Raw genomic sequence first — 24,632 nt, 5'->3', positions numbered from 1 at the left:
TTGAAGCATCCTTGCATTCCTGGGATAAACCCCACTTGATCATGGTGTATGATCCTTTTAATGTGCTCCTGGATTCTGTTTGCTAGTATCTTGTTGAGGATTTTTGCATCTGTGTTCATCAGTGATATTGACCTGTAGGTTTCCTTTTCTGTGACATCGTTGTCTGGTTTTGGTATCAGGGTGATGGTAGCCTTGTAGAATGAGTTTGGAAGTGTTCCTCCCTCTGGTCTATTTTGGAAGAGTTTGAGAAGGATAGGTGTTAACTGTTCTCCTAATGTTTGATAGAATTTGCCTGTGATGCCATCTGGTCCTAGGCTTTTGTTTGTTGGAAGATTTTAAATCACAGTTTCACTTTCAGTGCTTGTGATTGGTCTGCTCATATTTTCTATTTCTTCCTGGTTCAGTCTCAGAAGGTTGTGCTTTTTTAAGAATTTGTCCATTTCTTCTAGGTTGTCCATTTTATTGACATATAGTTGCTTATAGTAATCTCTCATGATCCTTTGTATTTCTGCAGTTTCAGTTATTACTTCTCCTTTTTAATTTCTAATTCTATTGATATGAGTTTCTCCCTTTTTTTCTTGATGAGTCTGGCTAATAGTTTATCAATTTTGTTTGTCTTCTCAAAGAACCAGCTTTTAGTTTTATTGATCTTTGCTATCATTTCCTTCATTTCTTTTTCATTTATTTCTGATCTGATTTTTATGATTTCTTTCCTTCTGCTAACTTTGGGGGATTTTTGTTGTTCTTTTTCTGATTGCTTTAGGTGTAAGGTTAGGTTGTTTATTTGAGATGTTTCTTGTTTCTTGAGGTAGGATTGTATTGCTATAAACTTCCCTCTTAGAGCTGCTTGTGCTGCATCCCATAGGTTTTGGGACATTGTGTTTTCATTGTCATTTGTTTTCAGTATTTTTGCTTTCCTCTTTGATTTCTTCAGTGATCTCTTGGTTATTTAGTAGTGTATTGTTTAGCATCCATGTTTTTGTATTTGTTACAGGTATTTTCCATAATTGAAACCTAGTCTCATAGCATTGTGGTCAGAAAAGATACTTGATATGATTTCATTTTTCTTAACTTTACCAAGGGTTGATTTGTGACCCAAGATATGATCTGTCCTGGAGGATGCTCCATAAGCACTTAAGAAGAAAGTGTATTCTGTTGTTTTTGGATGGAATGTCCTATACATATCAATTAATTCCATCTTGTTTAATGTATCATTTAAAGCTTATGTTTCCTTATTTATTTTCGTTTTGGATGATCTGTCCATTGGTGAAAGTGGGGTGTTAAAGTTCCCTACTATGATTGTGTTACTGTTGATTTCACCTTTTATGGCTGTTAGCATTTGTTTATGTTTTGAAGTGCTCCTTTGTTGGGTACATAAATATTTAGAATTGTTAGATCATTTTTTGGGTTGATTCCTTGATCATTATGTAGAGTCTTTTCTTGTCTCTTGTAATAGTGTTTATTTCAAAGTCTTTTTTTGTCTGATATGAGTATTGTTGCTCCAGCTTTCTTTTGATTTCCATTTGCATGGACTGTCTTTCTCCATCCCCTCACTCTCAGTCTGTATGTGTCCCTAGTTCTGAAGTGGGTCTCTTGTAGACAGCATATATATGGGTTTCATTTTTGTATCCATTCAGCCAGTCTATGTCTTTTGGTTGGACCATTTAATCCATTTACATTTAAGGTAATTATCGATATGTATGTTCCTTTTACCATTTTCTTAATTGTTTTGGGTTTGTTATCGTAGGTCTTTTCCTTTTCTTGTGCTTCCTCCCTAGAGAAGTTCCTTTAGCATTTTTTGTAATGCTGGTTTGGTGGTGTTGAATTGTCTTAGCTTTTGCTTGTCTGTAAAGGTTTTAATATCTCCATTTAATCTGAATGAGATCCTTGCTGGGTAGAGTAGTCTTGGTTGTAGGTTTTTCCCTTTCATCACTTTAACTATGTCCTGCCCCTCCTTTCTGTCTTGCAGAGTTTCTGCTGAAATATCAGCTATTAACCTTATGGTGATTCCCTTGTATGTTATTTGTTGCATTCCCTTGCTGCTTTATTATTATTATTATTATTATTTGCGGTACGCGGGCCTCTCACTGCTGTGGCCTCTCCCGTTGCAGAGCACAGGCTCCGGAGACGCAGGCTCAGCGGCCATGGCTCATGGGCCCAGCCGCTCCACGGCATGTGGGATCCTCCCAGACTGGGGCATGAACCCGTGTCCCCTGCATTGGCAGGTGGACTCTCAACCACTGCGCCACCAGGAAAGCCCCCCTTGCTGCTTTTAATATTTTTTCTTTGTATTTAATTTTTGAGAGTTTGAATAGTATGTGTCTTTTCATGTTTCTTGTTGAATTTATCCTGTGGGGGACTCTCTGTGCTTCCTGGACTTGGTTGATTATTTCCTTTCCCATATTAGGGAAGTTTTCAACTATAATCTCTTCACATATTTTCTCAGACCCTTTCTTTTTCTCTTCTTCTTCTGGCACCCGTATAATTCGAATGTTGGTGCATTTAATGTACCAGAAGTCTCTGAGACTGTCCTCAATTCTATTCATTCTTTTTTCTTTATTCTGCTCTGCTGTAATTATTTCCACTATTTTATCTTCCAGGTCACTTATCTCTTCTTTTTCCTCAGTTATTCTGCTCTTGATTCCTTCTAGAGAATTTTTAATTTCATTTATTGTGTTGTTCATCATTGTTTATTTGCTCTTTAGTTCTTCTAGGTCCTTGTTAAACGTTTCTTGTATTTTCTCCGTTCTATTTCCAAGATTTTGGATCATCTTTACTATCATTACTCTGAATTCTTTTTCATATAGACTGCCTATTTCCTCTTCATTTGTTTGGTCTGGTTGGTTTTTACCTTGCTCTTTCATCTGCTGTGTAGTTCTCAGTCTTCTCATTTTGCTTAACTTACTGGGTTTGGGGTTTCCTTTTCAGAGACCGCATGTATTTCCGGTTCTTTTTGGTGTCTGCCCCCATTGGGTAAGGTTGGTTCAGTGTGTTGTGTAGGCTTCCTGGTGGAGGGGACTGATGCCTGTTTTCTGATGGATGAGGCTGTACCTTGTCTTTCCGATGGATAGGACCATGTCCAGTGGTGTGTTTTGAGGTGTCTGTGATCTTATTATGATTTTAGGCAGCCTCTCCTCTAATGGGTGGGGTTGTGTTCCTGTCTTGCCAGTTGTTTGACATGAGGTGTCCAGCAGTGGAGCTTGCTGGTCATTGAGTGGAGCTGGGTCTTAGTGTTCAGATGGAGATCTCTCAGAGAGCTCCTGCCAATTTATATTATGAGGTGCTGGGAGATCTCTGGTGTTTCAGTGTCCTGAACTTGGCTCTCCCACCTCAGAGGCTCAGGCCTGACACCCGACTGGAACACCAAGACCCTGTCAGCTACACAGCTCAGAAGAAAAGGGAGGGAAAAAAAAGAAAGAAAAAAAAGAAATACAATAAAGTCATTAAAATAAAAAATTTAAAAACTCATAAAATAAAAATATTAAAATAAAAAGAAGTGAGCAACCAAACCAATAAACAAATCCACTAATGATAACAGGTGCTAACATCTATACTAAGATAAACTTAAAAATGAGAAACTATTCAGTGGCATACAGCAAACCCCAAGTCTAAAGTTGCTCCCAAAGTCTACCACCTGAATTTTGGGATGATTCATTGTCTATTCACATATTCCACAGTTGCAGGGTACATCAAGTTGATTGTGGAGATTTAATCCACTGCTCCTGAGCTGCTGGAAGAGATTTCCCTTTCTCTTCTTTGTTGGCACAGCTCCTGGGGTTCAGCTTTGGACTTGGCCCCACCTCTGCATGTAGGTCACCCTCTGGCATTGTTCTTCATCCAGACAGGAGAGAATTAAAGGAGTAGTTGATTAGGGGGCTCTGGCTCACTCAGGCTGGGGGGAGGGAGGGGTATGGAATGCGGGATGAGCCTGTGGTGGCAGAGGCCAGCGTGACGTTGCAACAGCCTGAGGGTCTCCATGTGTACTCTGCGGGGAAGTTGTCCCTGGATCACAGGAGCCTGGCAGTGGTGGGCTGCCCAGGCTCCCAAGAGGGGAGGTGTGGATGGTGACCTGTGCTTGCACACAGGATTCTTGGTACCTACAGCAGCAGCAGTAGCTTTTCATGCCTGTCTCTGGTGTCTGTGCTGATAGCTGTGGCTCACGCCTGTCTCTGAAGCTCATTTAGGCGGTGCTCTGAATCTCCTCATGCACCCCGAAACAATGGTCTCTTGACTCTTAGGCAGTTCCAGACCTTTTCCTGGACTCCCTCCCAGTTAGCTGTGGTGCACTAGCCCCCTTCAGGCTGTGTTTACACAGCCAATCCCAGTTCTCTCCCTGGGATCTGAACTCCAAAGCCCGAGCCTCAGCTCCCATCCCCCATCCACCCCAGCCATTGAGCAGACTAGCCTCTCAGGCTGGTGAGTGCTGTTCAGCACTGATCCTCTGTGCGGGAATCTCTCCACTTTATCCTCTGCACCCCTGTTGCTGCGCTCTCCTCCGTGGCTCCGAAGATTCCCCCCCCCCCCCCGCCCACCCCCCTTTTCCACCAGTGAAGGGGCTTCCTAATGTGTGGAAACTTTTCCTCCTTCACAACTCACTCCCAGAGGTGCAGGTCCTGTCCCTGTTCTTTTGTCTATGTTTTTTCTTTTTGCCCTACCCAGGTACGAGGGGAGTTTCTTGCCCTTTGGGAAGTCTGAGGTCTTCCGCCAGTTTTCAGTTGGTGTTCTGTAGGAGTTGTTCCACATGTAGATGTATTTTTGATGTATTTTTGGGGAGGAAGGTGATCTCCACGTTTTACTCCTCCGCCATCTTGAAGGTTCTCTGTAGGCAATTTTTAAATGACTGTTTCAATTTCAGTACTTGTGATTCATCTGCTCATATCTTCTATTTCTTCTTGGTTCAATCTTGGGAGGTTGTACGTTCTAAGAATTTATCCATTTCTTCTAGGTTGTAGATTTTATTGGCATTTAGTTGCTTGTAGTAGTCTCTTATGATCCTTTGTATTTCTGTGGTGTCTGTTGCATGTTCTCCTTTTTTATTTCTAATTTTATTGATTTGAGTCCTCTCCCTTTTTTTCTTGATGAATCTGGCTAAAGGTTTATCAGTTTTGTTTATCTTTTCAAAGAACCTGCTTTTAGTTTCATTGATCTTTTTTTATTGTTTTCTTCATCTTTATTTCATTTATTTCTACTCTGATCTTTATGATTCATTCTTTCTACTTACTTTGGGTTTTGTTTGCTCTTCTTTCTCTAGTTGCTTTAGGTGTAAAGTTAGGTGGTTTTTTTCAGATTTTTCTTGTTTCCTGAGGTAAGATTTTATTGCTATAAACTTCCCCCTTATGACTGATTTTCCTGTGTCCCATAGGTTTTTTGATCATTGTCCCTTCATTTTCATTTGTCTTTAGGTATTTTTTTATTTTGTCTTTGACTTCTTCACTTGTCCATTAGTTGTTTAGTATCATATTGTTTAGCCTCCATGTGTTTGTGGGTTTTATATTTCTTTTCCTTGTGATTGATTTCTAATCTCATCCATTGTGGTCAGTAAACATGCTTGATATGATTTCAGTTTTTCTAAGATTACCAACACTATCTTTGTGGCACAGCATGTGATCAGTCCTGGAGAATGTTTCATGTGCACTTGAAAAGAATGTATGTTCTGCTGCTTTTGGATGGAATGCTCTATAAATATCAATTAAGTTCATCTGATCTAGTGTGTCATATAAAGCATGTGTTTCCTTATTGATTTTCTGTCTGGATATTCTGTCCATTGATGAAAGTGGAGTGTTAAAGGCCCCCACTATTATTGTGCTACTCTCAATTTCTCCTTTTATGGCTCTTAGGATTTGCCTTATATACTGAGGTGCTCCTATGTTGGGTGCATATATATTTACAATTATTATATCTTCTTCTTTGATCCCTTGATCAATATGTAGTATCTTTCTTTCAACAGTCTTTATTTTAAAGTCTATTTTGTCTGATATGAGTATTGCTACTCCAGCTTTCTTTTGATTTCCATTTGTATGGAATATCTTTTTTCATCCCCTCACTTTCAGTCTGTATGTGTCTGTAGAACTGAAGTGGGTTCTCTTGTAGACAGCGTATATATGGGTCTTGCTTTTCTATCCATTCAGCAGAGTCTCTGTCTTTTGGTTGGAGAATTTAATCCATTTACATTTAAGGTGATTATTGATACATATGTTCTAATTGCCATTTTGTTAATTGTTTTGGATTTGTTTTTATAGGTCTCTTTTCTCCCCTTCTTTTGTTCTCTTCTCTTGTGATTTGATGACTAACTTTAGTGTTATGCTTGGATTCCTTTTTCTAATTGTGTATCTATTGTAGATTTTTGGATTGTAGTTCCCATGAGATTTTGATATAGCAGTCTATATATATAAACAAGATTGTTTTAAGTTGGTCTTTTAATTTAAAATGCATTTCCAATATCCTGCATTTGTACTCTCCTCTTCTCACTATTGCTAGTTTTGGTATCATATTTGTGTGTTCATGATTTCCTATTTTTACTGTATGTTTGCATTTACCAGTGAGCTTTTTCATTACTAATATTCTTGTTTCTAGTTATGGCCTTTTCTTTTCCTCTTGGAGAAGTTCCTTAACCATTTGTTGAAAAGCTCGTCTGGTGGTGCTGAATTCTCTTAGCTTTTGCTTGACTGTAAAACTTTTGATTTCTCCATTGAATCTGAATGAGAGGTTTGCTGGGTAGAATATTCTTGGTTGTAGCTTCTTTCTTTTCATCACTTTAAATATATTGTGCCACTCCCTTCTGGCCTGCAGAGTTGCTGCTGGGAAATCAGCTGATAACCTTATGGGAATTCCCTTGTATGTTATGTGTTGATTTTTCCTTTTTGCTTTCAATATTTTTTCTTTGTCTTTAATCTTTTTCAGTTTGATTACAATGTGTCTTGGCATGTTTCTCCTTGGGTTTATACTGCCTGGGACTCTCTGCACTTCCTGTGCTTGGGTGACTATTTCCTTTCCCATGTTAAGGAAGTTTTCAGCTATTGTCTCTTCAAATACTTCCTTAGGTCCTTTCTCTTTTACTTTTCCTTCTGGGACCCCTATAATGCAAATGTAGGTGCATTTAATGTCCCAGAGGTCCTCATTTCTTTGCATTTTTTTCTTTATTCTGTTTTGCAGCCATTATTTCCACCATTCTGTCTTCTAGTTCATTTATTCATTCTTCTGCCTCGTTTATTCTGATATTGATTCCTTCTAGTGTACTTTTCATTTCAGTTACTGTGTTGTTAATCTCTGTTTGTTCTTTAGATCCTCTAGCTCTTTGTTAAAAATTTCTTGTATCATCTCAATCTGTGCCTCCATTCTTTTTCTGAGATCTTGGATCATCTTTAGTATCATTACACTGAATTCTTTTTCAGGTAGATTGCCTTTCTCCACTTCACTTAGTTGTTTTTCTGGGGTTTTATCTTGTTCCTTTGTCTGGAACATATTCCTCTTTTGTCTCATTTTATCTATCTTTCTGTGTTTGTTGTCTTTGTTCTGCAGGCTGCAGGATTGTAGTTGCTCTTCTTTGTGGTGTCTGCCTTCTGGTGGGTGAGGCTGGTCCAAGAGCCTTGTGCAGGCTTCCTGGTGGGAGAGACTGTTGCCTGCCCGCTGGTGGGTGGAGTTTTGTTTTGTCTCTCTGGTGGGCAGAGCTATGTCAAGGGGTATGCTTAGAGGTGGCTGTGAGCTCAGGAAGACTTTAAGCAGCCTGTCTGCTGATGGGCGGGGCTGTTGGTTGTTCGGCCTGAGGCATCCCAGCACTGGAGCCTACAGACTGTTGGGTGGGGCCAGGTCTTGGTGTCAAAATGACAACCTCCAGGAGAGTTCACACCAATGAGTATCCCCCAGTATCTCTGCAACCAAGGTCCTTGTCCCCACAGTGAGCCACAGCTACCCCCTGCCTCCCCAGGTGACCCTCCAAGACCAGCAGGTTGGTACAACCCAGGCTGCTATGAAGTCACTGATTGTTCCCCAGGTCCCAGTACACATGGGACCTTGTGCATGCCCTCCAAGAGTAAAGTTTCTGTTTCCTCCAGTCCTGTAGAATTCCTGCAATCATGCCCCACTGGCCTTCAAAGACAAATGCTCTTGGTTCTCCTCCTCCCAATTCCAGGCACCCAGACTGTGGAGCCTGATGTGGGGCTCGGAACTGTCATTCCTGTGGGAGAACCTCTTTGATATAATCATTTTCCAGTTTGTGGGTCTCCCACTCGATGTGTATGGGATTTGATTGTAAACCGAATGCATCATTCCTATTGTCTTCTTGGGGCTTTTTCGTCTTTGGATATAGAATATCTTTTTTTTTTTGTAGGTTCCAGTCTTTTTTATCAATCGTTGTTCATCAGTTAGTTGTGATTTTGCTGTTTTCTTGAGAGGAGGTGAGCTCAAGTCCTTCTACTCTGCTGTCTTATCTCTGCCCCCTGAGTAGTATGGACATTTTAACAATATTAATTCTTCCAATCCTGAACATGGGATACTGCTGTATATATTTATGTCTTTTTCAGTTACTTTCATTAACATCTTGTAGTTTTCAGTGTAGAGATATTTCACCTTATTTAATTTGTTCTTAAGTATTTTCTTGTTTTTATGCTATGGTAAATGGGAACATTTTCTTTATGACTTTTTCAGATAATTTATTTTTAATGTATAGAAAAATCCTGTATTCATATATTAACTTTGAATCCTGAATCTTAACCAAATTTGTTGATTACTTCAACAGTTTTTTTGGTGGAGACATTTGGATTTTCTACATGTTAAATCATGCGTCTGCAAATAGAGATAATTTTACTTCTTCCTTTCTAATTCTGATGCCTTCTATTTCTTTTTGTTGCCTGATGGACCTTTCAAAGGCTTTGATTACCATATTAAATACGTGTGGTGAAAGTGGGTACTTTTGTCTTGTTCCTGATCTTAGAGGAAAAGTTATCAACCTTTCACAATTGAGTATAATGTTAGCTGTATGCTTGTCGTATATGGCCTTTATTACATTGAGCTACATTTCATCTATGTCTCATTTGTAAAGAATTATTATTATGAATAGATATTAAACTTTGTCAAATGCTTTTACTGTGTCAACTAGATGATTATTTGATTTTCTTCCATTCTATTAATGTTATTTATCACAATGATTGATTTGTATATGTTGAAATATCTTTGCATCCCGGGTATATATCTCACTTGATCATGGTGAATGATCTGTTTAGTGTGCTGCTGAATCCAGTTTGTTAGTATTTAATTGAGCATTTTTTCATCTATATTCATCATTGGCCTGTAGTTTTCTTTTAATATCTTTTTCCTGGCTTATCAGGATAATACTGGCCTTATAAAATGAGTTGGGGAGTGTTCCTTCTTTTTCAATATTTGGAAGGGCTTGAGTAGCATTGACATTAATAATTCCTTAAGTGTTTAGTACAATTCACCAGGGAGCCATCTGGTTTTTGGCTTTTCTTTGTGGAGAGATCTCTGATTACTGATAAAATCTCCTTACTAATATTTAGTCTGTTCACATTTTCTTTTTCTTCTTGATACATTGTTAATAAGTTGCATATTTTTAAGAATTTTTCCATTTGTTTTTGGTGATCTAGTTTGTTGGTATGCAGTTGTTCATGGTAGCCTTTTGAGTTTCTTTGTATTTTTGTGGTATCAATTGTAACATCTCCTTTTTCACCTATAATTTTGTTGATTTGGATAAGCTCTTTGACAAATCTAGCTAAAGTTTTGTCAAATTTATCTTTTCAACCAATCATCTCTTAGTTTTGCTAATCTTTTCTGTTGTTTTCCTGTTCTCTAGTTCATTTATTTTCATTCTAATCTTTATTATTTCCTTCTTTCTGCTCACTTTGGTCTCAGTCATTCTTTCCTATTTTCTAGGTTTTTTAGCCATAGAATTAGATTTTTTTTTTTAGGATATTTCTTGTTTCTTAATGTAGACATTTACTGCTATAAATTTCCCTCTTAAAACTTCTTTTGCTGTATCTCATAAGTTTTGTGTTTGTTTGTCTCAAAATAATTTCCCCTTTAATTTCTTTTATCTATTGGTTGTTCAGGAGAGTGTTGTTTAATTTCTGTGTACTGTGAATTTTCCAATTTTCCTCCAAGTATTTCTATTTTCATAACATTGTGGTCAGAGAAGATACTTGGTATGATTTTAATATTTTTGAATTTGCTAAGACTAGTTTGTGGCCTAACATATGGTCTATTCTAGAAAATGTTCCATGTGTGCTTGAGAAGAATAAATATTCTGCTGTGGGTGGATAGAATGTTCTGTATATGTCTGTTAGGTGTGTATGATCTATGATTTTCTTCAAATCCACTCTTTCCTAATTGAGTTTTTGTCTAGATAGTGTATCCATTATTGAGAGTGGTGGTATTAATATTCCCATCTCTTATTGTGTTCCAATATATATTTCACCTTTTAGTTCTGTTACTTTCTGCTTTATGTATTTAGGTACTCTGATGTTAGGTGCATAAATATTTACAGTTGTTATATCTTCCTGATAGATTGTCCCCTTATTATTATAAGTTATATAATATGATGTCTGCAACTTTGTCTTTTTTTTTATAGTTTTTAGTTTACAGTAATTTTGTATGATGTACGTATAGCCACTACTGCTTTTTTTGGTTACTGTTTACTGGAATATTTTTTTCCATCCCTTCACTCTCAATCTGTTTTTCTTTGAGTCTCTTACAGGCATCATATCAATGCATCTTCATTTTTTACTCATTCAGGCATTCTGTGTCTTCTGACTGGAGAATGTAACCCTTTTATGTTTAAAATAATTACGGATAGATAAGGACTTACTGTTGCCATTTTTATAATTGTTTTCTCAATGTTTTTTAAATCCACTGTTTTTTGGGTCTGATAGTGCTGTCTTGTGTGAGTGTGTGTGTGTATTTTGTGGTATCAGTGTGTGTTGACTTCTTTATTATTTCCTTTTATGCTATTACCACAGATTTTCCCCTTGTGGTTATGAAGAGGCTTACAAAAATACCTTAAATTAAAACACCCTATTTTAAACTAACAACTTCAATAGCATTTCTAACTAACTTTACACTGTTACTTCTCCTCCTCCTCACATTTTAGGTATTGATATTACAGTTTAGGTATTTTTATATTGTGTAACCAACAATAGATTATTGTTGTTATGGTTATTTTTACTATGTTTTTTTACTCTTAAACTAGAGTTGTAATTGAATTAATCACCACTTATTACCATATTACAGAATTTAACTTTGACTTTATCATTAACAGTGAGTTTTATGCTACCTCCTTATGTTTTTAGGATGTTAATTAGCATCGCCTTACTTCCAGTTAAAGAAGTCCCCTTAGCATTTCTTATAAGGCAGATTGAGTGGTCATGAATTCCTTCTCCTTTTTGTTTGGGAAAATTTTATCCTTTTATTTCTGAAGAACAACTTTGCTGGCTGTAGAAATCTATTTGGACTTTTTTTTTCCTTTTAATATTTTGAATATATCATCCCATTCTCTCTTGTTCTGAAATGTTTCTGTTGAGAAATCCACCTGAAATCTTATAGGTCATTAGAGCTTTATTAGATTTTTTTTTGGTGGTGTCATGTTTGCCTGATTTTCTGTGATCCTTAATTCCTTACGTTGGTATCTGCACATATGAATAAGTGATCTTCTCTCTCAGATGTTAAAGGTTTGCTTTGGCAGACTGTTCTTTGCCAATTAGCTCAGTTTGGGTTTCTGGACATGTCATGTAGTCTCATCCTTGGATTGGGACAGGTTGTTATTAGGGCCTATTTTTGGATGATGCCACTGCCTGAGCTCTGAGATTGGGGTGAGGTGTTGCTGCTGGATGGGAAGAGATGGATAGAAATTCTTTCTTGGTTCCCTACACAAGACTAGGATGGGCTCTGTTGTTGCCTGGGTTCTCTAGTTATGTTTAGTAGACAGTCAGAACTAGGTACTACTCAGTAGTATGAGTCTTCCCTGCCAGGGACCCAAAGCCCAAAGACTGCATGGCTCACTGTTTGAAGACCTGAATCAGGTCAGACTGTGCACTAAATTCCTTAGCCAGATGAGGCCACTAGCTTTGCTGTGCAGGTGGGGAAGACCACAGGTCATGCTCTCTGTTCAACTGCCACTGTGAAAAGGGCTGCTGGATGCACTACACATCTTCCCATGTGCTCTGCTTAGATTCTCTGGTTGGATGAGTTGAAGGATTTTTCAGGAATGAGTGGGATTATGAATATGTTTCTCTGCCTGTGCTTGGCAGAAGAACTGGCTCCAAGCCAGCAAGGCTCTTTGTTTGTGGTCTTGACTCACGTTATTCATACCCCAAGTTCCCTGCCCAAACATGGCTGCTAGCTTTGTTGTGAAGTCTGTCAACTCGGCCTGCAGGACTGCTCTGCTCAAGCATGCTCAGCTACAGATTTCCAGGTGTTCTGCCCAGGCTTTCAGGTTGGGCAGGACTGGGATCTACACTCAGCAATGAAGTTGGGTTAGGAATTAGCTCCCCTGCCTGGATGGAGCTGTGGAACCCTCTGTAGCTCGAATAGCTCTTTGAGGTCTTGACTCAAGCTGACCCACTCCCCTAGTTCCATGGCCAAACAGTGCCACTTACTTTGCTCTGTGAGTGATCAGTTCTATCTGTTCTACTCTGCTGGAGCATTGCTGGGATATGCAGTTTCCAGGTGTTGTTGCTAGCCTTTCTGTTCAGACAGGACCAGGAGCTACACTGAGCAGTGGGCCAGGCTATGATCAGCTACCCTGCCTGGCTGAGAGCTGATCAGCGTCCAGCATTGACAAGGCACTTCGTTTAAAGCAGACCTGTACCCTGCCCATTTCCCTAGTCAGAGTGTGCCATTGACTTGACTCTGCAGATGAATGAAGCCACTGATTGGGACTACTATTTGAGTGCTACAGGTAGGAACTTGGTCTGCTAAAATCTGTGTGCTGGCTGTTACAAGCCTCTCCCACTTCTCTATCACAATCAGATTCCCAGTGTTCAAGCCTTGGAGATTCCCCTGCAATTCCCATGGAGTAAGACTGGACTGAGGGCTCCTGAGAAGAGACTATAACACTGGTGAAGCTGGATGTTAGAGAACATCCATTAGAGAAACTCTAGGCTCAGGGGAGACCTCTCAGCATGGTGTTGCACAGGCCTGGGGAGGAGCAATGTGATCAATGTGTAAGGGCTTCTCTTAGCCTTCTAATGCAGCCTCTCTTGGTCTCTGTGGTGCAGGGGGAAAGTGTTTCAGTCTATAGTGTTTCACCCCTATATTCTAGGACTCTCTCAGTGGTGTCTTGATCATGAAAAGTTGTTAGTTCTTGCAAGCAAGAGTGCAGTCAAAATCAGCCTATGTTGCCATCTTGGTGATGCCAATTCAAGTGTCAGGAATTTTACAAGAAAATTAAATTTAAAATGAAGGACTTAGAAGTCATTCTGAAAAAAAATGACTGGGTCAATGAAATAAAAACAGCCTTTCTTAAAAACATTTTTTTTCAGATTTCAGTAATACAAATCTTTAGGTTTTGGGTGTCTTTATTACCCAAGTAAACTTAGGGTGAATCTTACCTGAATTGCTTTCAGCCATAGAACAAAATATATTCTGTTGTATGTAGTGAAAAGGTAAAGGGTCTTTTCCAGTTTTAGTAAAAAAAAAAAAAAAAAAAAAAAAAGAAAAAAAAAGAAAAAAAAAAGAAAAAAAAGAAAAGATATCTTAATTATAGCTTTAATTAATCTATGAAACATACCTAGATAGAATTTTGTGGTTTCTGACTTAGTTTTTAATTTCTGCTTTGAAATTGTGACACTGCCTTTGGGTATAAATCTTTAGAGATAACATGGTCAGTCTTACTCTGATTTCTGCCTTTGCCTTTGCTTAATAGCAGGTGTTATCCAAGAAATGAATGTCAACAAAAATAAAAAGTAAATAAAGATATTATGTCATTAGGTTTAGATTTATAGCAACATTATAATAGCTTTGAGAGAAGTTTTAAAATCAGGATAAAAATAATTTACTTCTATAAAAAAATGATTAAGATATAGAATAACTGAGAAATACCTATATGTTGCATGCAAAGGATGCTGAAGTACAAAGATGCCTGTTACCAAGAGGGCTTCAATGTTCCTCTTAGCTTGACTAAACTTTAGACAGTCTTCTTTCTGCCTCTAGGTCCCTGACCACCCACTCACCCAGACCTTTATAGAATCCAGATGACCTAACTACAGAGATCCCTCTCCTCTCTTTTCTTAGAGCATTTATTTAAATAGCTTTTAATTATAAATTTTTTCTCTCCCCCTTTTATATGTAAATATTTTCACAAGCCTCTTGCCAGCTTTACAACTCAGGAATATCTTTTCTCAAGGACTTGAGGGCCATCTCTTTGAAATGTAATCATTAGGGAAGATAGTGCCCCTTACTGCAATTTCTGTAGGAGGATAGGAGCCTAACTTTATTGGGCATCTCGATCCAAGTTCCAAACTACCTCTTGTCATAAAGATATAAGAAATCTATTTTCCATGGATAAAGCTAACACAGTCACCCCAACTACCAACTGAATTTAGGATGAACCAGGTGTGACAAATGATGCTGTGAAGTCCATTTACTTGAGAATTAGTTATTGATATTTAAAACCTGTATGTAATGGGTTTTTATCTACTTAGCTATATAAAAGTGTAAGTTTCTTTCTGTCTTTGTAATCTCTTAGTGGATTACCTGTGCTTTACATCACATTCTGATTTAATGCTTATCTGATAAAAAAGAAAAATCTTTCTCTCCTATGTTTGTAGAGAATTTTTTTGATTTGGGAGGAGATTTTGGTTTTAGTTATAGTGCTGGTGATGGGGACTAGATGTATGGAAACTACTGAGTTGCTTAGATCAGCTGGAGGTCTGTGGCCACACAACAAGTCAGAAAAGAGACCATGAATTAGAAAAAGTCTGTCTCTAGCTCTCCATTATTTTGGAATATTAGCTAAATAGACCCTCTTCTCTAAATTCAAGATATTACTATTGAATAATCATGGGTAATATGGGTTCTAAATTTCCATCAGGATCACCATACAGCTATAAAATATGGAAAGCCAGGAATGTTGCCTCAGATATTCTCTTAAAGAGCTAATGATTCTACATCACATTTGGAATGGATAAATGAGAATCCAGTTACCTAAGGATTGTTCCTTTGATTTGGCTAAAATAACACATTTGCTGGGGTTCTTAGATAGAAATTATTCCAAGCAAATGAATGACTGGCTCTATGGGATGAAAGTCATTCTAAGGAAAAAAAAATACTATTTAGATAGCTAGAAGAAAAGATTGAGGAAAAATGGAAGAGGAAATCTAAAAATTAAAGGCAACTTCCTTTTCACAGAACTTTTCACCTTTCTCTGCAGTGCCCACTACCACTGCTTCCCCTGCATCTATTTATCCCTCCCTGCCTCACACTGACTCTAGGGAAGAGGTGGGGGATGACCTTTGAGAAGAGTGGGTCCCTTTATTAGTAGGTTTCCCATAAAGGGGGATGAGGGTACAACTTCTTTAGCTGGTGATGATAAATTTCCTTTTTTGAGGACACAGATTTTTGCATCTCATGGCCTAGCCCTGAATCCACTTTATATCTGAGTCCAGATTCCACCTCTAAAAGTCCCTTCTCATCCCCACACCATGTAGCTAGGTAAGCAGATAAGATAAGGAAACCTAATTAGGGAACAATGGAGAACTTGGATGGAAGGCCTTACACCTACATGAAGGCAACAGGAAGGAAAGTTGCTACATTAGTCACTTGGGAAAGGGCAAACAAATAAGATGATAAACTGATGAATGTTAATATGAAAGGGAAACCAACGTGCCACATAAGTTATAATTTTCTCATCTCAATATGAGGAAAATTATCCCTTCCTATTTGTATTGCCAGCAAAGATAATGTCAGTGAGGAGTTACCCAGGACTACTGGTTAATTCAAATGCTCTTCTCACCAGCTGTTATTACTCACTTAAAGGCTTCTTTTCCCCATACCACAGAAGTACTCTACAGCATGTTTTAGTTTACAAAACCACACATGGGAATGTGCACTGACTACTGTGTTAGAATGCTGCGGAATTCTGAAACCCACAGACTGCTCCTTTGACAAAGCAAGCACATTGGAGTCTAAGAGATCACCACATCAAGATGTATGACAATAAAGGGGTATGATAGACAAGGAAACCAACCATCCACCACCATCCCACAACTATGACAGATATAAGGGCATTAGGGACACATCAGAAGGGGTTGCTAACAGCTTTACTTGAAGGCTTTCCAAGTAAAATGAGAGAAGTTACAGCACTGTAACCTCCTCAAAAATCTACTGATTTTGGTAAAGAAAAATATCATTAACACCACATGAAAAGAGTTTAACCTTAGGAAGATTTAAAGTTTTAATACTTTTCTAAGATGTAAGAAAAATTAGATTCTTTTATAACTTCTTACTGCATGAAGAACAAAAATTAATATCTTCATTTATAATCCAGTCACAGTTTCAAAATTTTGAAAGTGAGAATATACTAATTAAGATTTTATACAATGTATGAACATAGATTTAATAACAACTTTTGAAGAGTAAACTTCAATCCAGAGTCTATTTTACAATTCCAAATAAGCACATGTTTTTAAAACTTTATTTTTCTAAGTAGTATTGTATTTAATATTCAAATTATCATTAAAGCCATATAACATGTTTCCTACTATGTATAATGTATAAGGTCTGATATTTTAAAAAAATACCATACCATCTGTCTAACAGCATAACAGTATCTATAATAGATATAGTTCTGATTTATATTTTGGTATAATCATATAAATCAACAAAAATAAATTTAACACCTGGGGATTATAAAATCAAATAAGCTACATCTATGATAAATTCTATTTTGATATTCACTTAAGCAAAAAATGACCTGTATTCAAGTTTGCTGATTCTTTCTTATTCATCCTTGAGCTAGTCACTGAAGCTCTCTAATTTTTCATTTCTGGCATTGTACCCTTCAGTTCCATTATTTCTAGTTTGTTCTTTTTTATGGCTTCTATTTTGTTATTAAACTTCTAATTTTATTCATGCATTATTTTCCTGATTTTGTTTAGTTGTCTATCTGTGTTGTCTTGCGTCTCACTGAACTTTTTTAAGATGAATATTTTGAATTTTTATTAAGTAACTCACAGATCTCCCTTTCTTTGGGGTCAGTTACCATAGTCTTATTAATTTCCTTTGATGATGTCATATTTGCCTGATTTTTCATGATCTGTGTAGGCTTGCATTGATGTCTGTGTAAACCAAACTTTAATCTTTACAGACTGGTTTTGATATATATGTTATTGAAGTATAGTTGATTTACACTGTTGTGTTAATTTCTGCTGTACAGAAAAGTAAGTCAGTTATACATACATATATTCTTTTTCATTATGGTTTATCACAGGATATTGAATATAGTTCCCTGTGCTACACAGTAGGACCATGCTGTTTATCCATCTTATATATAATAACTTGCATCTGCTAATCCCAAACTACTAATTCTTCCCTCCCCCATCCCCTTTCCCCCTTGGCAACCGTAAATCTGTTTTCTATATCTCTGAGTTTTACAGACTGGTTTTGAAATGTAGAGACATTCTCCTATCCGTTTCCCCAGCTGAAGGGATCACAGTTAACTGGAGTTGGAGCTGATTACATGCCTACTGCTGGGTCTGCAGTGTGGCCTGCAGTTGACAGCCTTTTGCCAGGGTCTTGGACAGTTGTGGCTCATGTCTTGTTCCTTGGCAGGTGGGCCTGACTCCAGGACCCTGTTCAATGAGGCTGTTACTGGGACAAGGGTCTGCAGACAGTGGGACTGTTACTAGGTTTGTGGACAGTGTGGCTCCTGCTGAGCCCCTGGAAGGGCTCCCACTGGGTCACTAGGCAGGAACCTGGACAGGCAGGACCACTTCCGGAACATGCTAGGAAGGGCTGGAGCCAGGCCATAGGGCCACTTCAAGATGTGCAGTCTGACAGATCAGCCTCCACTAGCATGAACAGGCACATCTCCCAGTGTGTCTCTAGGTAACTAGGATTGCCCCCAGGTCACAGCTTAGAGTTGTTGGAGCTGGGCCACAGGATACTTCAGAGTCCACAGGTAGGGCTAAAGTCAGTGAGCTTGTTACCCAAGGAAAGACCAGGTAGTACTACTCTTGAGTCTCTTGGCAGTGGTGCTGGTGACAGGTCAAACAGGTCTGTAACTGAATCCAAGGGGGAGAGAGGTATTTATGGATCTGAAGCCAGGACTATGGACACTGAGCCTGCCACCTGGATGTGAGCCTGCCTTCTCAAAACAACCATCCTTGGTCTTGAGCTCCACCTGGGTTTTAAAACCTACCTGGACCCTGTGGCACTCACAAAGACACATTAGTCTGTGGATGGCTGGCAAATTATTGTTACTCAGGAGGGGATACAAGCAGGGCCTTGGACCTCTTCTACTGCCATCTTGCTTGTGTCACTCCCAAACTCCCTTTTTTTTAATATGATGGACTCACATGGTTCAATCAAAACTTCATTAAGTTTTAGTTTCATTTAATTTACACGGCTAATATGTCAGATTGATAAAGTGCTGTCTATACAAAAATCTTTGTTTTTCCTTTTCACTTGGGAAAATCCAGTCACTGGTTGAGGATTTGGGAGACTTAAGCAGTACCTATACACAAGAAGCAGATATTTGATGTACATTCATATCAAGCCCTCACCATTGGAGGGTAGATGAACTTTAAAGCAATTCCAGCTCTAATTTTTTTTCTATAGAGCTACAATATCTTCATAAAAATATAATCCATATGAAACTGTGTATACAGTGAAGATATGACTTCACTGATTTCAACTACAGTTCTCTTAAGCTTTCCATTTAAAAACCATGTGCATGATTTCAGAGAAAATTTTAGAAATTATAAATCATACTTTTATGTCAGTATATTTTTGGTAAAATTATGAAACTTGAAATCATTTTTTAACCAATCAGAGGCAGAATTATATTTTTATAAGAATTTAGGTTTTCAAATGCTAAGTTGAATTATTAAAATGTGTACTATATGTATTTCTGGCATTTTTGCCTTCAAAAGTCATACAACTATTATAGTTTGAACAAATGTTTCTTAATCTATAAAGTAGATATAATAACAGTTATTTTGCAGGACTGTTTTGGAAATAGATTATATAATGTGTGCTATTGTCTCACACATCATTAATAAATACATTTTTATTTTGGTGAAGTAATTTCTGTTTATTAAAGTTTATAATTTTAACAACTTTTAATTTTTAGTGGCTATATTTGCTAGCAATGGTGTGGTTCAGTCTAAAACCAATAATTTTTTTTTGTTATTATGATATTTGTCATTTTACCTTTTATTTTATTTAAAATCTTTATTGGAGTATAATTGCTTTACACTGGTGTGTTAGTTTCTGCTTTATAACAAAGTGAATCAATTATATGTATACATATATCCCCATATCTCTTCCCCCTTGCATCTCCCTCCCTCCCACCCTCCCTATCCTACCCATCTAGGTGGTCACAAAGCAGCAAGCTGATCTCCCTGTGCTATGCAGCTGTTTCCCACTAGCTATCTATTTTACATTTGTAGTGTATATATGTCCATGCCACTCTCTCACTTTGTCCCAGCTTACCCTTCCCCCTCCCTGTATCCTCAAGTCCATTCTCTAATAGGTCTGCATCTTTATTCCCGTCTTGCCCCTAGGTTCTTCATGACCATTTTAAAAATCAATAAATTTAAAGCACACGTCAGTTACAGTGCAATTATTTGACTATAGAACAAGAAAGCAAGGGTATATTCCACCATGCCAGTTTTTGAATAGATATTGTCTAAAATAAAATACACACACATGGTATATAAAAGATAATTTATGCACCCATATTCTTTATGTACCAACTTCGGAAATAATAGGTCTAGGTATTGATATATTCATTTTAAGTTTCTATTATAAGTCTCCTATGTCCCTATAGATATGTGTGCATGATATAAATAACTGTTAAAGGAAATAACTTGTCTTTTTCAGTTATTTTATGCTCAATTTAGATTAGATTACATATTTATATTTAAGATATTAACCTTGTCCTATGAAAAATTGTTGAAGGTCACAACTTAAATTTCATTAATTAAAAGTAAAAGCACTTATTTTCTCTTAGGTTATAGGAAGACAGTCATTACTATACATGCTGGTATTTTCAGAATCAAGTTCTGGGTCTTCTTTTTGTTTTTCAGGACTTTTATAGACAGTATTTGACTATTGTCTCAGGACTATAAATAATACTATAAGTTGGTAACTCTTAAACTCATATCCCTAATGCTGAATTGCCATTGGAGCTCTGGATTCATAGCCTACATGACCTCTATACTTGAATGTCTAACAGAAATTTCAAACCAAACTTAGTCAAATCAGAACATTTGATTCCATCCTTTACCTCAAATCTCCTCCACTATTTTTCTTATTTAAGAAAACATCTCAGCTACCTATCCAGTTGACCAAATCAAAATACAGAAGATCCTCAAGGAGTGTCTCAAGTGTGGTCAAAAAGCATTTTCAGAGAAGTTGAGATTATAGATTTTGTTGAAGATCCAAGCTTTGAAGGACAAAGTGAAAGTTTTCCAGGTACTATATAGATACAGAATATCAGGATATAATAGTGGAGGTACAGATAGAGCAATAGGAAGAATGTACTATGTGAGATAAAAGGATTTTAGGAGTTCTGGTTTCCTGTAGTAAATAACATTAATGGACAGAATGGTAGATAATTTACAAAAATGTCTGATTATTTTATTCCCTATATCCATTTCTGTTTCAATATGACCTTGGGATAATCAGTCTATTTATGCACTATTTATATCTCAGATGGTCTTGTAACTTGCTGGTTAATAGCATCTTAAGAAAATGACCATGTACATTGTTAAACCTAGGTCTCTGCATGTGACTTAACAAAATGCAACCATGTAGGACAAAGCCATATCAGCCCCAGTTGCCCAAGGTGAGAAAACAGACAAGTAAGAAAACCCAGCTAAGATCAGTAAAGCTAACTTCTTGCTGAGCTTCAGATGACAACAGGCATTTGAGGGAGTCCCACTGAGACAAAAATGATCTCCCAGCTTAGTAAGGACTGATGTTGCCACCCCAATAAATTGTGAGTTAAATAAATAGTTTGGTTTTCAGCCATCAAGTCTTGTAATTACTGGTTTTGCAACAATAAATGACCAATAAATGCACCATGCATGTAGTCCTAGCCAATTCAAGACAGACAGTGGTGATAAGGCTGTGAATGTTAGATGTTAAGGAAGGTGGTTTTCTAGGTCCTCCTTGGTATGTGGACACTTCTGTGGATGTCTTGATCCCTAAAGATAAAAGCAAAAGAGCCTATAGTACGAGTCTTACTCTGATCCTTTCAGAGCTTAATCTTAATCCCTGTTGGTGTAGATTAGGAGACTTTAAGAAGACTTATTTTATTGCAGATCTTAATACATTCAATGGAAAAGATTAGGTCATCCCTATTTCTTTGTTAAAATAAACCCTCTTTATACAATGGTGTTGAAAATAAATATACTTTGCTCCTTTTAATACCAGTTTTAAAATAGAAAAAGAAAACACTGACTAGCTGAATACATTCAAATTTTTTATCTCTTCTTGGACCAAAGGAAGAATATATTACACAGTATCACTTAAAATAGATTTAAGGTTTGTAAATAGTTTTGGTCAATGTATGAATGTTTCTTGGACTTTTTCTTTGGGATCTTTAGCTCACACTTTCTCTTCTGTGTGGCTAAAAGTAAAGGACTCTGGTATAAAGAAGCCACACAAGAGAAGGAAGCCAAATCCCAGAGTTATCACCTGGAGAGGATCCAGGAGAGTCATGTAATCTGTACTGGAAATTGGTGTGACATAAACATTTTATTCTATTAAGCAACTGAAATAGTTAGGCTGTTTATTACAGCATCTAGTGAGTATTAACCTGTTTAATAAAGGTACATATGTTTTGCATGACTCAAAAACTCTAAGTACTACTTTTCTTGTATATCACTAGTTATTCCATATCCAAAGGTACTTTCTTTTAAGAAGTCCAGATTTTATACTATTAAAATTAATAATATGCTACATGGACATGACTATGTTTATTTGTACTTTATTTAATTCTACTTTTTTTTTTTTTACTGTATTATACATTACAGTTTACAGGAAATGCAATCTGCACTGTTATGGATGGGAACTTCATGTCTTGCTTCACTGGATTTCTATTCTCATTGTGCATGGCTGCCCTTAAAACATGAAGTATGTAAAAGAATGAAATTAGAACACTCCCTAACACCGTACACAAAAATAAACTCAAAATGGATTAAAGACCTAAATGTAAGACTGGACACTATAAAACTCTTAGAGGAAAACATAGGCAGAGCATTCTTTGACATAAATCACAGCAAGATCTTTTTTTCACCCACCTCCTAGAGTAATGGAAGTAAAAACAAAAATAAACAAATGAGACCTAATGAAACTTAAAAGCTTTTGCATAGCAAAGAAAACTATAAACAGCTCATGCAGCTCAATATTAAAAAAACAAACAACTCAATCCAAAAATGGGCAGAAGACCTAAATAGACATTTCTCCAAAGAAGACATACAGATGGCCAAGAGGCACATGAAAAGCTGTTCAACATCGCTAATTATTAGAGAAATGCAAATCAAAACTACAATCAGGTATCACCTCACACCAGTTAGAATGGGCATCATCAGAACATCTACAAACAACAAATGCTGGAGAGGGTGTGGAGAAAAGGGAACCCTCTTGCACTGTTGGTGGGAATGTATATTGATACAGCCACTATGGAAAACAGTATGGAGGTTCCTTAAAAAACTAAAAATAGAACTACCATATAACCCAGCAATCCCACTACTGGGCATATACCCTGAGAAAACCATAATTCAAAGAGTCATGTACCACAATGTTCATTGCAGCTCTATTTACAATAGCCAGGACATGGAAGCAACCTAAGTGTCCATTGACAGATGAATGGATAAAGAAGATGTGGCACATATATACAATGGAATATTACTCAGCCGTAAAAAGGAACAAAATTGGGTCATTTGTAGCGACCTGGATGCACCTAGAGACTGTCATACAGAGTGAAATATGTCAGAGAACAAATATCGTATATTAATGCATATATGTGGAATCTAGAAAAATGGTACAGATGAACCGATTTGCAAGGGAGAAATAGAGACACAGATGTAGAGAACAAACATATGGACACCAAGGGGAGAAAATGGTGGGGGGGTGGTGGGATGAATTGGGAGATTGGGATTGACATAGATACACTAATATGTATAAAATAGATAACTAATGAAACCTGCTGTATAAAATAAATAAATAAAATTCAAAAAAACCCATGAAATTTGAAGCAGTTATGATTGCAAACTGAGTCTGCTTATAACCATGGTTTATAATTGGCATGATTTCTTCCTGACTTGGAGATGATTATGTTACATTAGAGTATATTGGGTACGGATTTTGTACAGTTTTTTTTTACTGAAACTTGCGAACCTGTCAACCATGTTGAAGGAAATACAAAGCAGGGCAACACGTGTTTAAGCATTTTTCTAAGTAGCTTATGTGTTAGTGAAATATTTCCAAGAGCTCCTAGTACAGAAATACTAGACTGTTTCTTCTAAATAAAAGATTAACTCTAAAAGTGAATACCAAAGAAGGAAGAAGGAATTGGTGAAACCAAAACATGGTGCTCAGAAACTGCTCTTTGTCTATGATGACCTCTATTATGACACCTGGGGTTCGCATTCTCTAAGTATGAAAAAAGGATTTCACACCACATTAAAACATAATTCTTGCTACCTTTAACTAGATATTTTAAAATCAATATAGACAAAAATCTAATTTTCACATGATTTTGAAAAATAGGCTTAAATGATAATAACTATGGTAGTTATAATGGATGCATCTATCTACCTACACATTTTCTTATAAGGCTTTAAAATATATCTATACCAGTTTTCACAGTACAAAGAAACAGACAAAATATGCATAGTTCAACAAATTTAGTGGAGAAGTCTTTTTACAACTTATAGTTTCTTCTCCCTTTATAGATTGATGTTGATCATCGGCATGTCTCCATATGTCCTTTGGGTCAAATTTCTTTTTCTGAAATGGATATATAAACACAGACACAAGTGTTCCTACCAAGTGCCCTTTGGCCTTACCATTTTCAGAGCCAGTACTCGTGAGCTTTCAATGATCTTTAAGTGATTTGCTAGTGGCAACATGACACTCTTTCACCAAAATACAGCTTCCCTGGAAAGGAGATGGTCTTTGAAACTCTACCTTTTCCATCAAATACTTACTGTCCTCAGATCAAGCTCTCAGGTACTCGACAGAGGGATTCATGTGATATTTATTAAGAAAGTTTGTGATATGACTGTATAATGTGTTAGTGTTCTTAGATGAACAAGCCAGGGCTTGGTGAAAATACATAGGAGGGCTGCCAGCCACAGTGGTTTCAAACACTGGCAAAGCAATAAGGGTGAGATTTTAAATAAAATGCTTCCACGAATATATTATACAGAACGCTTAACAAACACATATTTACA

The sequence above is a fragment of the Delphinus delphis genome, chromosome 5 (genome assembly GCF_949987515.2).
Source record: "Delphinus delphis chromosome 5, mDelDel1.2, whole genome shotgun sequence".
Classification (NCBI taxonomy): Eukaryota; Metazoa; Chordata; class Mammalia; order Artiodactyla; family Delphinidae; genus Delphinus; species Delphinus delphis.
This window is presented reverse-complemented; position numbering follows the sequence as displayed.